The sequence below is a fragment of the Cardiocondyla obscurior genome, linkage group LG03, assembly GCF_019399895.1.
Source record: "Cardiocondyla obscurior isolate alpha-2009 linkage group LG03, Cobs3.1, whole genome shotgun sequence".
NCBI classification, from domain to species: domain Eukaryota; kingdom Metazoa; phylum Arthropoda; class Insecta; order Hymenoptera; family Formicidae; genus Cardiocondyla; species Cardiocondyla obscurior.
The window spans coordinates 9,555,694-9,572,453 of NC_091866.1; the positions used below are offsets into that span (position 1 = coordinate 9,555,694).

The 16,760-nt window shown below is 38.1% G+C and overlaps 1 long non-coding RNA gene across 1 annotated transcript in view; it reads right to left on the bottom strand.

Moving 5' to 3' along the window:
- Window positions 1–9,816, bottom strand: part of LOC139113929 (uncharacterized) — a 144,835-nt gene extending 135,019 nt beyond the window's left edge. The window contains exons 1-2 of the long non-coding RNA XR_011547779.1: window positions 9,098–9,816; window positions 8,940–8,980 (exon numbers count right to left, since the gene is read on the bottom strand). This is a non-coding gene — a long non-coding RNA (uncharacterized lncRNA). The remainder of the gene's footprint in view (window positions 1–8,939; window positions 8,981–9,097) is intronic.
- Window positions 9,817–16,760: the final 6,944 nt, after the last annotated feature.

Here is a 16,760-nt window from a genome sequence, read left to right on the forward strand (position 1 = left end):
TCGATACGTTTCGTAAAATAGAAACATCACGGTCGTTGAATTATGTTGCATAATCCACATAAAGGAGGTATATCGACGTAATCGTTAGCTGTTAAGTGCGCTTCCATGTTACATACACCATCTCATGTATATCTCGTAAGAATATTTCTCGTTGATATAACAAGGAAACCAGAATTTGCGTAGATAATTTATAACTTGATACGCTCAAATAAGGAAAGAAAAAAAAAGAACTGCGGCTGTTACAAGAGAGAAAGATTTATACGACCGCTTTCTCTATTTTTAGTGACTATAGGATTTTCAGTAATTCATTAGTAATGTACTTGGAAGATATGGAACTATCGTTTATCTAGATTAACGTAAGACCTTGTCCTTTTTAACACTGAACAAACTTTTATTTAAGTGTCGCTTAAAAATTTTAATTCGCGCATTTTCTGGTTTAAATAAAATGTTGAAAATTCGTTATTCCTGGACAAACGTGTTAAATAAACTTCAGGCTAATGGAATAACCATAGGTGAATGAAAGATACAACGATTCTGCTGCGTTCTATACGTGTATATTTTACACATTAGTTGTATGTATATCCTAACCCATGCGTTCTCATATTATCCTTGCAACGACGATACGCAGAAACACCGTATGTTAACGTGACAGATCACAGCAAAAGTTATATACACATTGATGCAAGGATTTCGTGCTCGGTTTCGCACGCGATGTATTATATGCATATCCAAGTTTGCATTGGTATTATTGCTCAGAGATTTGAGTATCTCGTGTTTACATGTATAGACTACACACGCGCGCTGCAATCTGTGCGGATAAAAAGAAAAAAAAAAAAATATTTAAGACTTGAAACGCGCTGTTGATATCGATAATGAATCAAACAGAAATTAATCAATTAAGAAAAAAAGAAACAATATCTATAAATTTAATTGCATTAAAAATATAAGCACGCACGACACCCGGTAAGGATATTACTAAAATATACTAGAAATAACGAATAACGACAGGCATGAATATTTTCTGTTTACATGTTTCTTTAGGCGACGTACGTGGTCGGACTTGTCCCTATGTGTTAGCCAACCTAGCTTCCCGTGGTTCGATAAAACTTGGCGTTTTGCATAAAAAGCACGAGCGATATTTGGCGCGAATATCAGCGAGGTGAATACCTGGCGATATACGTGCAAGAAATCTTGACTGATGCCGGAGGTGGCAATTCGAATACCAAATAGCGAAGAGGTGCGTTTGGTGTTGCGAATGAGAGGAGCAGCGAGAATCGCAGTGGAAGTAAACCGAAGCACGAGGAAACGAAGAGAGCAAGAAACGCGCGTCTTGCTCGAAATTAGGAACTTTCCACTCGGAAATATTTGCTCTGCTTATTATTTATTGATAAAGAAACGGCGCATTGTTGCGCAAGACGAAACTCGTTCAAACTTTCTCATAAAATTCCATTTTTGCGATTGTCGACTCGCGAACGCGACGAATTGAAATTTCACTGAGAAACACGGATTTCATTTTATTGAATTTTTTTTTTATGTCCCGATTTAGATTGTCTCAGCGCGTTCGTATATTTGCCAATAAACAACTTCGACATCGATGTATAATCGTATTGTCGTTTTCATTAAGAATTTAAAATGAATTATTAACTTTACGCTGAAAGACTACTCATTGTAATAAATGACGAATTAGCGCGAGTTTTTTCTCGACCAATCTTTTCTTTTTCTCTTTTTTTTTTTCTTTTTTTTCGGTTTGTTATTAACAGACACTGCATAAAAGCGATTAACGGGAAAATAAAGCAAGTTTTATCGCGCAGTTCTGATCAAATAAAATTTCAAGAGAAGGATCTCAATTTGAAATACATTTTTTACGATGAAGGTCATATCGATATCGCTGAATTTGCGATCTTGAACAAGTGAAACTTGTTATGCCCCATGAAAGCTCTACAGGTGCACTAACGGCGGTACGCATACGTATAACCCGCGTAGTCGATGCACCGGGTCCGTTGTATAAACAAAAGAAAGAACAGTCATAAAGAATCGGGGTCTCGTGGGCACGCGGTAACGCAGGAAACAAGATACTCCGCGTTTACATAATGCATGAGAAAGAATATTTACTGCTCCATCGGCGAGTATGTACGTACCTACATGTTGCATCGTATACACTTTTAAAGCTACTACTATGTCACTGCAGCGCGATCTATTCGACGCAATATCCAAAGCTGAAATCGACACTTAACGGCGCATCTACTGCTGGCTGCAATTATCTACCTAACATTAGTAAACGTACCCTACGATCTCGAGCTGTCGACTTTGTGCAATTTTTCTACAGAAACAAACTTCAAAACAACGTTCTTTTATATTGCGAAAATCTAAACTGCAAATGAGAGCTCACTGGCTGATAAAGCTGTCACGAAGAGTCTTGGCTTTTTCACAAGTTGTTCTGTTAGAGACAAGGGTAAAGACATAGAGAAAATTTACGTCAATCTAGTTCGCCAACCGATGTAAGAGACGAGTAATCAAATTTTCTTCTAAGAGATGGTGTCAAGCACGTCGACGTATTTGCCGAACACTTGAGAGAACTTCTCAAGCTCGATGGTTTTCCACGATTATAAGTCCATAATGCTCGCTCGCTTGCTAACAACAGCTCGATCGCGCAACAGAAAGAGAAAAACTGCGCGAAAATAAAATTTATCGCGAAACATGAAATAAAGATAACATTTTTAATAGCGATTTCTTATCGAAGATCGCTATCTATTTCCGCTCGAATGTATGATAATTACTTGGAGTAGCATTTTAAGTGGAACCTATAGAACATCATCGTAGATGTTCATGAGAATTCTCAATCTACTTCAATTTCGTATGAGAATGATGCATGTTTAATAACTCATTTTCATAATTTTCATTTGCATTTATACTCCCTTATTATTCTAGACGCAAAGTTTCCCTAGCATAATGACGTTTACATGATTATTCCACGCGCCGCTATGTCAACGCATGTTGCTTCTGTGCATTGAAGCGGATTCTGCTGAAGTTTCGTGAGAATTTTGATAATTAATATTCATTATGAGAATCATATAGACGCGGAACAGAAACGTGACGTACTGCAAAGTTGGAAACGAGCGCGGAAAAACCACAATGATAAATAACTATCCAATTATTAATTACAATTACTTCGAAAAATTCTACAAAATTTCGTACTTTATTACCTGATTAATTAACGATGCACATTTGATGACAATTTTATTGAATGAACAGTGAAATAGGAGAAAAGTAACCGTGCAAGAAAATAATTTAATTTGTTGAATTTAATTTGTTGAAAAGACAATTAAAATAAAAACAGTTTGCACGAAAAAGGCGCTTGTGTACATATAACTAAATTCACTAAGCTAGAAAGAACGTAGGCGAGAGACGCGAGGATCAGTGGATGAGAGTATTGGTGAACATGATGAAGGAGCGTGCTCCGAAACTAGAGAAGAGCCAAGCTGTAGCCGTTACTCGCTCAAGAGACGAAGATGGATCGCATCACGTTGAATCCCGGTAGAACCTATCCACCTTCGACCTGCTAGCCTCCGCGAATATAGTCTTTCCTTTTTCTCGCCGATCGAGCTTTGAAAAAGTCCGTGATTCGGTTGTAAAAATCTTCTCGCGTTTCGCATATATCATTTAAGCAAATTTTACAACTTTAACTTTATTCCAGCTAAAAAGTCTTCGTTTGACTTGTATAAGTTTCGTTATCTTTGCAAAATTTTTTTTTCCTCGAAATACCCGCCTATAAATACGAAACATATTAAAACTGAGCGGTCATCTGAAATATTTAAATAATATAAAGTCAAAAAGGGAAAAAAAAGAAATTTGAACGGTCAAATGTCTAGCTCATTGAAGAATGCAAATTTCGAGAGCGTTTTAATTAGCCGTCTTCCCGTTTCGTCGGTGCGGGGCAGATCGTTTCGTGTCAGGCTCTGAGATCTAAGTCGAAATTGAATTTCGCCAAAGAATGAGAAGAGTTCTTCGCGGAATCGAATCAGGAAAGATCGTCCTGACATCTCGTTAGATGGAAAATTCCATCGGATATCAAGGAAGGACGAAAATGTTCGGTATGGAAGTTATATCATCTCGCTCTCTAGTTACACGAAGGTAATACGATTTAATTCAGAGTAACTAGGACCGTTGGATGCTAGGCAAAAGTACTCCGAAATTCTCTTCATCCACTGATAGAATCTCCGAAAGCAGCAGCTTTCTCGATAAATCGCCATAGTTCGGAGGCGCCGGGTAAAGTCATGAGAACCGTAGGTGAAAAGTTTGCGCTTTCATACGTACGTAGTTCCTTTCAAGAAGGTAATAAATAATTTACCTTCATCTAGCTTCCTCGAATTTAATAGCTCTCGATAACAAGCGATCGATGAGTTACTTTCCTTTTGCATTCTCTTTCTCTCTCGCTCTCATTCGCTTCCCTCCTCTTTCGCTCTTCCACTTTCACTATCTCACCTCCACCGTTCTCTTTTTCCCCGCTACAATTTCTATCACATCGGAATTATGCATGAAGGAGAAAAGGGAGGTTCCGTGAGACGAGAAAGGACTACTAGCTCCTGTATCTTATGGAGTATGTTGCCTGAAGGATGGGAAGATTCGAAGAGGCGGATGCAACTATTGCAAAAAAATACCCTATTACGAAAGCACCGTTGGAGATGCTCGCCTTTTTCCTACGAAGAATGGAGCGCGCGATAAAACGACGTTCAAAAAGGAACGCCGGATAACAGAAGCGAACTGAGTTATATATGTTTTATGACAGCAACATCAGAATGGAAAATTCTCGTAAGAGAATCAGTTTTCATTGTTCTTTTGCTGGTTGCCCATTATTGATAACGACCTCTGCATAATGCTTATTTAATTGCCGTACAAGCAGCTAGACTGCTTCGTAATGATACACTTATATTAAAATTTTGATACATCGACAACGGTAATTGCTCAAATAAAATATTTATTAATTGCATTGTTTCTTTATTGATAAAACGATAAATACGTTCGGTTTGTGACGACGAATGTATGGCACGGAGTTTATTTCAAATGTACAAATTTACTTCCAGTATTAAGGAGTAATTACGTGTAAACTTGAAAATATGAAAAACTTTTTATACGCGGAAAAAAAAGAAAAAGCAAAAAAAAAAATTGCACGGCATTGTCAACTAATTACGCAGATTATTTTTAAAGTGTGTTCACGTTACATTTAATTTTGCATTTTAGTTTTCTCGTACAGTGACTCGAACAGCAAACTGGTTTATTAACGCGACGATATACGGCTGTGAACTTTACGGTGAGAGAATAAATACAGTTACATGTAGGTCCATCATCATCGCACAAGCGCGTTCGTATTTTCTGCGCGTGTTGCATATATGTACTTATACCGAGACAATTAAAATTGCTTTTGCGCCATAACGACCTCGCAAATTAGCTTGGAGAGTCAAAGGCCGTTCCTAAGGTCTTTTACCGAATGAAAGTAACGGCCCGGCCAATTCGTAGTGCGCGCTGACCTCTGACAAAACTGCAACCTGCATCGTCGGTGACTTCCGGGCGAACGGAAGTGCCGAGTTCGCCTATTGTTAAACCGCGTACCGCGCATACCACGGCTGCTGTACTCGCAGACGCTTCCCCGCAACTACTATTATCTCTTCTAAACGATTTGTTCGATGCGGACTAGCGTGTTAATAGTCATACGAGCGAGGTTAGTCGCGGTCGAGCGACTTCGGGTCGCGCAGCCGAGTGAGATTTTATGCATTTGTGATGTATGCACGACGGAGCGCGCGGAAACGCGGTGATATCTCTAGTGGCCTCGTTATTGCGCACGCAAATTACGTCGCGTCAACGTTTCGTCGCGTGCGAATTAACGTCGTTGAAACGACGAGAGTATCTGTTAAAAATTATCACGACTCTTCAGCATTAAGAGAGATAATGAAAGACGTTGCGGTTTAGCGAATGTTAACATACACGGGACCGAGTCTCGCGAGTGTGGCGGTAAATGTAAGGAAGAAATAAATGTAGATTTCGTTGGAAATGTCGCTGGGAAGATGTAACGCATAGTTTTTAGCGGTTTCGTAATAGAGGTTGCTGCAGAACGGGTAGACGATGCATATATTTCCATTCAGCCCGGTTACCGTCGCGGAGGACCGACACGAAGGAGGTGAGAGTCGCATTTGTACGTTAAGCCGCATTTGCACGTTGCCAAGCTCTCCCCAAACTACTCCGGACATTGTTTGCCGTTCTGGCGGAGCCGGAAAGAGGAGGCGCGGGGGATAGGTAGAGATCGAGATACGCGGTGGGTACGGTGCGAGCGCGAAACTGAGACGGAGAAAAGCGGAGAAAGGGGAGCCTGCAAACCTCCGGATTCACGAATTCGATCCGCGTTACGGGACAGAAGCAGCTTGCAACTTGCGAAACTGCTAGCGCGACGCGAGACGCTGTTATTACGCGACACTGACGCAAACTCAAACTGGTAACCGTATGGAGGAAGTACGCACGACTCGCTGGACCATGTCAAGTAGATTCCGTAGACGGCGAATTTTGCGTAAATACGGCGGCGACGTAACGACTTGGGTGGGAAGAACACTTCTAGTTAAAGTTTACGGACTCATTTTCGCGTATATAGATATAGACGAGACGAAAGAATTGAGCTGTTTAAGCTTAATTTATTGATAACAAAGTAACGAGAACGATGCATTGAAATCTCGTACGAAACCTACTTTTCAACGAACATCCTGTAGCTTTTACCGAGAAATGTCAATAATTTAGAATTACCTCCGCGAAGCAGACCTCGATGAGTTGAGCTTAACGACGAAGTAACCTATAAACTAGAAAGTGATTGCGAGAGTTTATAACAGGAACGAATTTCCTTTCTTTTATTCTTATCGACTATGTGATTAGCATGTGAAAAAAGTATATTTCATAAGATCTACTAAACTTTTCAGAGATTCAGCTTTATCTTATTCCGCTTTTGATTCGTTCTGTGAAAGGATAATTGTTAATCAGCATATTTCTTACTCTTGTTAACTTTAAAGTTTTTGTACTTTACCGCTAAAGTCAGTCAAAGATTGCACGCGCAACTTTTAGGTTCATTTTATATATATATATATATATATATATATATATATATATATATAAAGTAATTTCTGTACAGTTTAAAATTTTCGCTTTATTTTATTTTAATACAAAAATCCATTTTGGAATTACATATTATTTTAAGTTTTAATATTTAAGTTTTATCAGCATTGTCTTTAATATGTTTTTTTTTTTCAATATAATTTCTTGAATTTTTAATATTAAAATAAAATAAAACATCGCGCAATATGACTCTCATAAGTTCAATAAGCTTTTCTATTTATGTCGTGCTATTTAAAGAGACATCGTCCGAATGGAATGTTGCCTAGGTTAGATACAGAAGTTGCACTGACGTGACCTTATACACATGATGAGACAAAGACATGTGTCGATATATGTACAGTCTATAATACGAATTACATACTTTCTTCGAATAGAAAATCAATTTTCATGTAGGAACTTGTTTTCGCACACTGTTTTAGTGTAGATATTTTTACAGCTTCTAGTTTTTGCCAAGAAATTAATTATTCAAAGAAATTGACCCCGAATCAGAGAGATAATAGTTTTCAGTTAATATTTTAACTGTATTTTATTTTTACAAAATAGAAAAAAAAAATATATTTATCAAGATGTTGGAAATAGAAAACATAGAATTTAAACGTTTTGCTACGAATAAAGCAATTTTAAATTTACTTGAGAATTATTAATTAAAAATGAATAAACCCTTGTACTTTGGTATTATTGCACACGTCGATACTGTAGGCGCCGAATACATTAAGACGTCTGACTTGGACAATGGGGTATATGCCACGCGCGGGTTCAAGATAGCTTGCAATATATTCGCTATAGTGATCGTTTCAAAGCAAAAAATAGCAGCGTGCCTATAATACTATTTTATTAAAATATAATCTAAATAAAGCAAATAATTGACGGATAAACATAAATAATTTATTTCAAGATAGTTTTAAAATTACTTCGTTAATTGATTATTTGACGATTTAATACCCTAGCTGTACGCTCAATACCTTCAATAATCATAAACAAAACCGTCTATTAAATATTAAATTGAATATAAATTGCAGATTTGTTTTTTCATTTATATATTTTTTAAGCAAATATATATATTAAAATCTAAATAACTCGATATTCCAGAATAACTTTAAATGCAATAACTATTTTTATTTATTTTTTAACTTGAATGCTAATTGTATTTTATATTATGATCATTTAAATGCCACAGTTCACATTTTTATCAATACGAGGGTCAAATAAATGAGAAAAACATGTCAGTTATAGTAATTTTACGTGTTCACGGCGAACTGTGTATTGCTTCAACGTATTCGCGTTTGCTAAGCTATAAGTTTGTTGAACAAAAAGTAAACGTTTCTCGTGTCAAACTTTTACAAGGAAAGCATCTTCCATGTTCCTCAAGTCCACGCGGAACGATCGATACTTCCCTTGAGGTGCTCTCGCTGTTGCTACGGCTATTATTATGGCAGCAACAAAAACGGGATACATGGATGAAAGTTGATCGCTATCGGGTATTACTTCCGCATCCATATATTCATCATGTTCTTTTGCACGATGTACTAGACACAGAAGATCGCGTCCGCGGAAAAAATTCGATTTTATATTCATCAGTTATCCGAAATTTGTGCTCTGCACTTGCGCGTTCTAAATATATGTATAAAAGATAAAATGGTAAAAGAACCGAAATGTGTGGCGAGAGTAAAAGTTAATTTTTATTTCACGTAAAAACGTCACAATTTAATAATACTAAAAGAAACCATGTGCGCGCTATTTTTAAGAGCCCTCACTTTCAAACTATGAAAGAAAAAAATCATACAACTTACCAATCTGCATGGGCTTCAGCGGAGTTGTGTTCTGCCGGTGACTGTAACATAAAATGCAAAATATTAATGTAGAGATGCTGGTATATCACTTAATTAAGTTAATAAAAAAAGTAAATTTTTTCTTTTAAATAAAGATTTTTTTTTTAATGTATGCTTACCTATAAGTTGCTCCGCCGATGCACGATGCCTATCCGAGGCCTGCTCCTCCTCTCAGATGGGACGTGACGAGCCATCCTTCCGCGCACAGGAAACTCGCGAACACCCCGACCGTGAATTTATAACCGCGAAAATTACTCAGTGATCACTCTCGCGCGTTCCATACTCGGCAATCGCGATTAGAATAAAGTCTTATGTCGGAAAACTACGCCCGAATACTCAGCGGAACTCGCGGGACGACCGACGAACCGGCCGCGGTTCGTATATATCTTAATATCGGCGGTGACGATACTCGTTGACGACAGCGGACAGCGGGCAGCAACTGCGTCGATCTGTAACAAAAAGAAATATCAAGTTCAATCGTAGTTATCGTGCCGAAAAGGTTTTAGTTAAAGGGAAGTGCGAATTACTTTTGGTACGGAGACACGTGCTCGCTGCGCAGGGTGTAGTACGTGTGTGCTCGCGCGACCGCTGGAGAAGGACAAAGCGAGAGTGGGAGTAGTGGGGGAATATACCTAACGCGCGGCATGTAAGCTCGCGCTCGCTCTCACCTCGTTCGCCCCCCCGCCACCCCGCGCCTTCCCTACGCCTATCTATTCGTTACTCTCGTTATCTTTAATTGTAATATTTAATTAATATGTCCAGACAAAGACGGTACTTCCACCAAGTCGTCCTCGATCTCGAAAATCGCGGAGACCGTCTTTGCCTGAACATATTAATTAAATATTAAAATTAAATTAAACCACAAAATCGCGGACTTGACAGCCGACGTTGACTCTCGCCTGGCGTGAAGCAAGACAAGCGAAAGAGAACTAACTAACGTCGGTTTCAAGCGGTAACAATTAACAGCTAATTTACGCGTTACATTAATTTTTTAAGATAGGATACTGAATATCGCCGTATTATTTGGACATTTATTAAGCGGGGCTAGCAATCGTCACAAAGGCCAATTCGTTATATTACTATTATGTAATTCAGAACTTTATGTGATAAGCATTATTCCAACATCAAAGACCAAATTTATATTATTCATACCACGTGATTATCCGAATTTATTTAGTGAAGCGAAACGGAATTAATAGGATAACGTGCGTATATTATCTCTTAATATATTTTAAATATATTTTTATAGATTTGAAATAATTTTACGTATAAAAGTCAGTTGTGTCTTACGTAATGAAACATGGTAGCTATGTCATTATTATTAATATATTTTTTTTTTTTTAATAAAAAGAAGTAAGTTTTAATACCGCGTGAGAATTTACAGTGCACATCTCCTGTTCGTCAAATGACAGAAATAAAAATATTTCCAATATTCTATCTTTTGTATCCGACACGATTAAGAACACCCATTTAATAACTGTAGGATGAAAACTTGGAAGGATTGCCCCTCGAATTGTAAAGATTAATAATGGTCGATATCCATCCAGATTCCCAAGGAACTGGGACGTGGGCGCGGAAAAGAGAAAAGAATAGACGTGAGTGAGACGAGTTACGACTCGACGGAGCCACTCAGAAAGTAATTTGCTCGATGCTCGAACGAACAGGAGGAATCGTACGTTCTCGCGAAAGGTAAGACGAAAGAGGGCGGAGAGAATAGGGAGACGAAAAAAAAAAAAAAATGAAAAACTGCAGAAAGAGGGTGGAATTCTACGCGTAAATAGGAAGAAAGTCGGTGACGACTACTGTGAGGGGAGAAGATGTAAAATAGCTCTGTAAGGCGTACCAATAAAAGCGCACCGCCGCGCCTGCCGCCCACCTCGTTGTAACACCTTCATTTCCAAAGTAAATGAGGGCGAGCTTTCGGTTGAACGCGCCGCTGCGAAAACATAAACAGCTGGCGCCACGATAGAACGAAAACGAGGAGGAAAAGACGCTTGAAAAGATTCCTCCTTTCCTTGTAGGAACGACGATAACATTACTATGTAAAACGGAGGTAAAAAGCGAAGATGCTCTATTAGAAATGCCAGAGGATGCGTTCATCTTTCTCGACATACTTCATGCTCATATATACCGCGCTCTCGTTCAGCTCACAAACAAGAGTGCAGCAAGATTTTAACCTACCCACATTACTAATTATGTGACTGAGGTTTGGCCTTTTAGGAGATGGCCTTTTAGAGTAAATAAAATTATACAAGCAGGTCGGTTTTGGAAAAATTACGTTCACGAACATAAGCAGGTAGAATCGATCAAAATGTTTCTTTACGAAAAAGAAACTTAACAACATGATGTGCCAAACTAAGCTAACATCGTATATTACGTGAATACTTTGAACCGTTAATTACACACATACATCCATAATTAATTAAAATTAAATGTACACGTGTAACAATTAATAATAATAGAAGCAGCGCGAGCTTTGATATTGCACAGAAATGTCATTACGTTTAGTAGTAATTTCAACGAAGAAAAGAGATAAATAACAATTTATATGAAAATTTGTTTATCTATGTGAAAATTATACTGGTTTATATTTATAGATGTTTATACGGACCAGTTAAATAATAGTAATCAGATAGATTTGCATTTAATTTAGTATAATAATTAAAACAAATATATTTTATTAAAATTTATAAAAATCAATAAAATAATTTTGTCACTGTAATTTACGGGGTATGGTAAAGCTTTATGGCCTAATCGACATTCAATAATCGATGTCTAAATTTCTCTCTACGCTTAACATCATCCCTAAAGCGAAATTCTCAGATATTCGGAAATGTGGAAGTACTTCAGTTATAATTTAACGACTTTGTAGGACCTTCGCCTCGGACAAACTTCAAGGCGACCGCTCGTTACGCCTAACAAACATAACTTGAACACGTTGCCAGAAGTCCAATAGAAACTTGGATTGTAAATTGTGCGTTAGGTTAAGTAAAGACCATTAGACAATGAAAAAGTTGCAGTAAATTGGTTCGTCATTCATTAAATAAATTTAGCGAGTGGTCGGAACCGACTAGTTTGCTAGCGCTCTTTTGTGCAATGCACACAAAGCCTGAGAAATTCCGTTTCTGACTTGGAAAAGAATTTCAAATTCTACATTGAAACTTTCGAATAAATCGTTAAAAATTACCTCTCAAAATAAAAAAAAAAAAATAAAATAAAAATTAAATAACTTTATTTGTTTTACGTTGATAAATATTTTATCTTATAAAAGCTGTTAAATCAAATTGAATTCATTGTTGCCGCTTTTTCACGATGCAAATTCTCTCGTTTGGCTTACTCCGTACTTTGAGAGTGTCAACTTAATACTTATTATTTTTTTAACAGTCTCTTTTTTTTATTATTATTTTATATGCTAACTACGCGCACCGCTAAACCGCCGGCAAAGGAATGTGGAAATCACGATGACAAAGTCGCGCGAGACCGCCCAACCATTGTTTATGTACTACGTCAATTCTACGCAGGTTAACGCGTTATAAAGCAATTTATACATTGAATATTTTATCGAATATTATGTTAAATATTCACTTCGATGCATCACAAATAAGAATAAATAACGCGAACCTGGCGCTTTGTAATATCTAGTGCTGTATAAAGAGACAATTATTTTATAAATTTAATTTTATTATTGCATCGAAAGTACGTAAAAAATTAAGTTTAATTTTAAATTCTAAATATAGTGAGAAATTAATTTTTTTCATATGTTTCATAACTATTTTCTTTTGTACGTTAATTTTGATTATCTTCGCCACATCGTTTTCATATCGCATGTGATTTGAAAGAAGAACTATTTCGTAATAATTTGACATTTTTTTCAGAGAGAGAAATGAAAGATTTTTCCGTACAACGAGAATCTTTGTAGTATGATAAAAAAAAATAAAACCACATTTTCCTAAGCCAAGTCTGTAGCAGCCTGGCCTGTCGGTTCTATCGTACTTTTCTCCGACGTAAACGAGATCCTTTTCCAAGAGAAACCCATTAATCGTGCACGTCTACACCGAAGTGATACATTCCAGCGGGAGGATTGGTTTGGATGGTTCTCGAGGAGTTTTCAGTCGATCTCATTTGCCGGTGCAGTCGGGCGCATCCTGTGACCCTAAACACTTTTCCTAGCTGATTCAGATCCTCGCAACTCGGCTTCTCGGTACCTATCGGTGTTTCGTCTCGTTTCTAACCCCGTAGAGAGCGAGATTCCAACCACCTTCTTATCTTTTCTCTCATGATTCTTCATTCCCTAGTGGGATAACTCGATTCAGACAAGTTTTTCTTTCTTTTCGTTTGAGGTCGATCATTTAAAAATGGTGATACCTCTGTGGCCTAATCGTATTGTCGCGCGTTTCAAACAAATTTTGTTTTTTTTTTTTTACGGAAAAGAAACGACGGATCGTAATATATTTCACACTCATTCATTTAAATGTAATTATTTTAACTTCGGGAAACGTATATTGATAAAAATTGAGCTACAAATATCATGTGTCTATCTCAACGTGAAATAAAATTGCGAGACTTAAGAAATTTGGCACGCATCAAGCGGGATCAAAACTTTCTACAACAAAAAAGTTGAGGCCGATGACGAAATTAAATGCGGACAAAGCCTTAAGTCTTCTGAAAGCTGGTTATGATCGATAGCGTTGCGGATAAAGCTTGATTTAAATTTATACCCTGCTTCAAACGATCACTCATCCAGCCTGCCCGTTACTAACAGATTCCTTTTGATCCCAAAATTCAATCACTCTTTTAATGATACAACCGAATTGATTTAATCGATTAAACAAACGATTTACTCAAACGTGCCAAAAATTAACTATATCTTTTAGCTTGCTAATTGCTTTTTATCGTTTAGCGAGACACGTAGCGTTTAGCCAGTCTGTATTTTTCTGAAAATTAATTATTCCATACTTCTTTTAAAAAATTATTTCCAACGCGTATATAGTACGGGAAGTGGGTAAGGACTTGACTGATTTATCGAACGAAATACGGCGTATGTTCGCGGAGTCCAGAAGTAATTAAGCGTTAAGAAAATCCGCTCTGCCGCTCACGGGGTGAAAAACTTCTGAGCTCTTCTTCGTAAAACTCGCGCTACGCGAAAGTTGGTGTCGGGAACTTTGTCGGTTCGTTTCTTCCGGCGAAATGAGATGCGCGCGAAAACGCAAAGAATTTTCGAGGCAGCGGCGCTCCCGCGTATACGCGTGCGATCAATAGCGTCACGAGAGAGAAGATAAGATCTAATTTAAATTAAGCTCGATCCTGTCTCGGACATTGGAAACCTTTTTTTTTTTTTTTTTTTTTTCTTTTTTTTCTGCCGGTCACCTCGACTCACAGCCGATCTTTTTCAACTGCGCGGCAGGACGGAGCGACTGCAGGAATGACCTTATCAGATCTCGCTGCTTAATACTCTATTACCGGGACAAAAGCAGCAGGAAATGCTCGACAAGCCTTAACGAAGTCGACGCTTTTAACGTGCCTCTTTAATGTTAATTTAGAGTTGCGCGCGCGCGCCAACAGCCTGATGCTCGGTTAACTGACAATGAAGACACCGAATGTTCCGACACGGCGCGCCCGTAACCGGCCCCGTGAACATAATTGCAAGAAAATATCATGAAATTTCTTCTTTTCCCCCTTGTGCCGCTTTTACCGTCTCGCGCCCGCCGCTACAATTAGACGTAACTGCGAAAAATCTCCACTCGTCTCCTTCTTTACACCTACTTTCCACTTTGCGAGCCGCTGCTTCGCAATTTTATTACAACTGTAGTTAAGAGTCTCGCTCTCTTTTTCTCCCTTTCAAGATGTTCCTTTGAGCATTACGAGTCATCCTTCGAATGAAACGAGCGTGTACCATTTCGTCTTCTATTATATTTGTAATCTCCGTTGTTCTTAACGAAAAAAAAAAGTTTTTCTTTTAATAACATCTACGCGCGAAATAAATTATATTGCAAAATTATCTAACATATAATTAGTATCGTCAAAAAATATTTAATGTATTGCACGTGGCGCTAGAAATATTAATCATAAAAATTTCTAATAATACACTCGTTAATTCTGTGACTGATACTGATCGAATAATACTCCGAAATACTAATCAAAGAAGCTACATACATTTTCTATTACGATAAGTAAAATTTATCCGATGTCGCAAAAAGTAAATTTAGTACGCGATTTAAATTATTTCTTCAAGCTCGTACTCTTTATCGAACAATATCCGAAGAAGGACAAAGATTTTCCTCTAGTGCACATTACTGTCGCCATCATTTTATCGTGATTCTTTTCTGCATTGTTCCCTGAAGTGTATCCTGAACGCATTCGCGTCACCTGAACTTTTAAAGTCCAATCTTTTGCTCAAATGAAGCAAAATTGGAATGTGGAATATAAATGACCTATCGTAGCGCACACGATGCGCGCTGCGATAGGGGCGAGACGGTGCGATATTGGACGTATTTGCAAATTGGAAACTCGAATAATCTCCGTAATCTTTCTTGAGCTGCGTTCAGCCGTTTCGTAACAAATCCCCGTCGCGTTCCTTGCAAGATATTTGTAAACCAGCTTTGAATCATTAGCAAGAGTAATGTCACAACAAGTGCTTAAAGGAACGTCCGAATTTATATCTCGTCAGCAGCGTATAAAAGCTTAAAACGTTAAACACGCAATAGCATGAACACGCTTACATGTTATTAAATTATTTAAAGACAAGCGCCTAATTATTAAAATATAACTTAGATATATAGTAATAAAATTCACGATATAAATATTTATCTAAAGTTCAACCTGTGCAGCAAATGCAATAAAATGGTTTCGCAATCTAACAAAGAAAGTGAAGGAGGGGAGGCAGGGGGATGCAGCAAACAGCGAAAAAGGTAGAGATCCGCTTGGAAAAGACGCGCTATCACATACCATAATCCCGTCGCAACGAGCAAGAATCAATTGTCTATCTCCCGTGCTGAAGGTCCTATTATGCAAACCCAGTAAATAGCTCTGCTATCTCAGATACACGGATCAAGGATATCGATACCGTCGGACGTGTCTGGAATACGTTATCTATTTCTCTTTTGGGTACGCGCTAGTATTTACGAGAGGTCTTGCTAGTAGCCGACACATCACCGATAACACTCCGGCAGACTGCATAACTTTGCGTGGCACGCTTCGCAAAGCGCAATGAAATAAGAGTCCCCGGTACCCTTTCGACTTTATTCGAGCACAGTTTCCCAGTCCAAGTATACGTATCCGTAGTGCATCAAGAAGTTCCCAATCGCGAAGTGAGCGGATATCTCTCTTTCGCGCTCTCTTACCCCGCGCCCGCCATCCCGACCGTATTGCGGAGATTCGAGCGGCGGACTTTTGGTCCCTGGACACGCGAGAGAAAGCGATAGAGAAGAAGAGGTTTTTCATTGCACCGTCGCGACTTTTGCACGACGACCGACGCTTCTGAATTTCAATGCGCCGATGTGGAATCTATCGGCCCTTCTGTACACTCGGGTGGATTTCCGTTTGCCGTAACTTGTCTATTGATCGTTGACTTTCTGCCTTTCTCAACCGAGGCCATCCTAAGAATATCGACGTCCAAGTGCTTTCCAGATTGCAATTTAGAATTTATCAATAAACGCGCGCGACACATACAACTATCACGTTCTAAAATAACTACATTATAGTTATAACTCAACTACAGATTCCGTAACAGCAATAAATTCCAAAAAGTAAAAGTTAAATAATAAAAATGTATTAAAAAATACA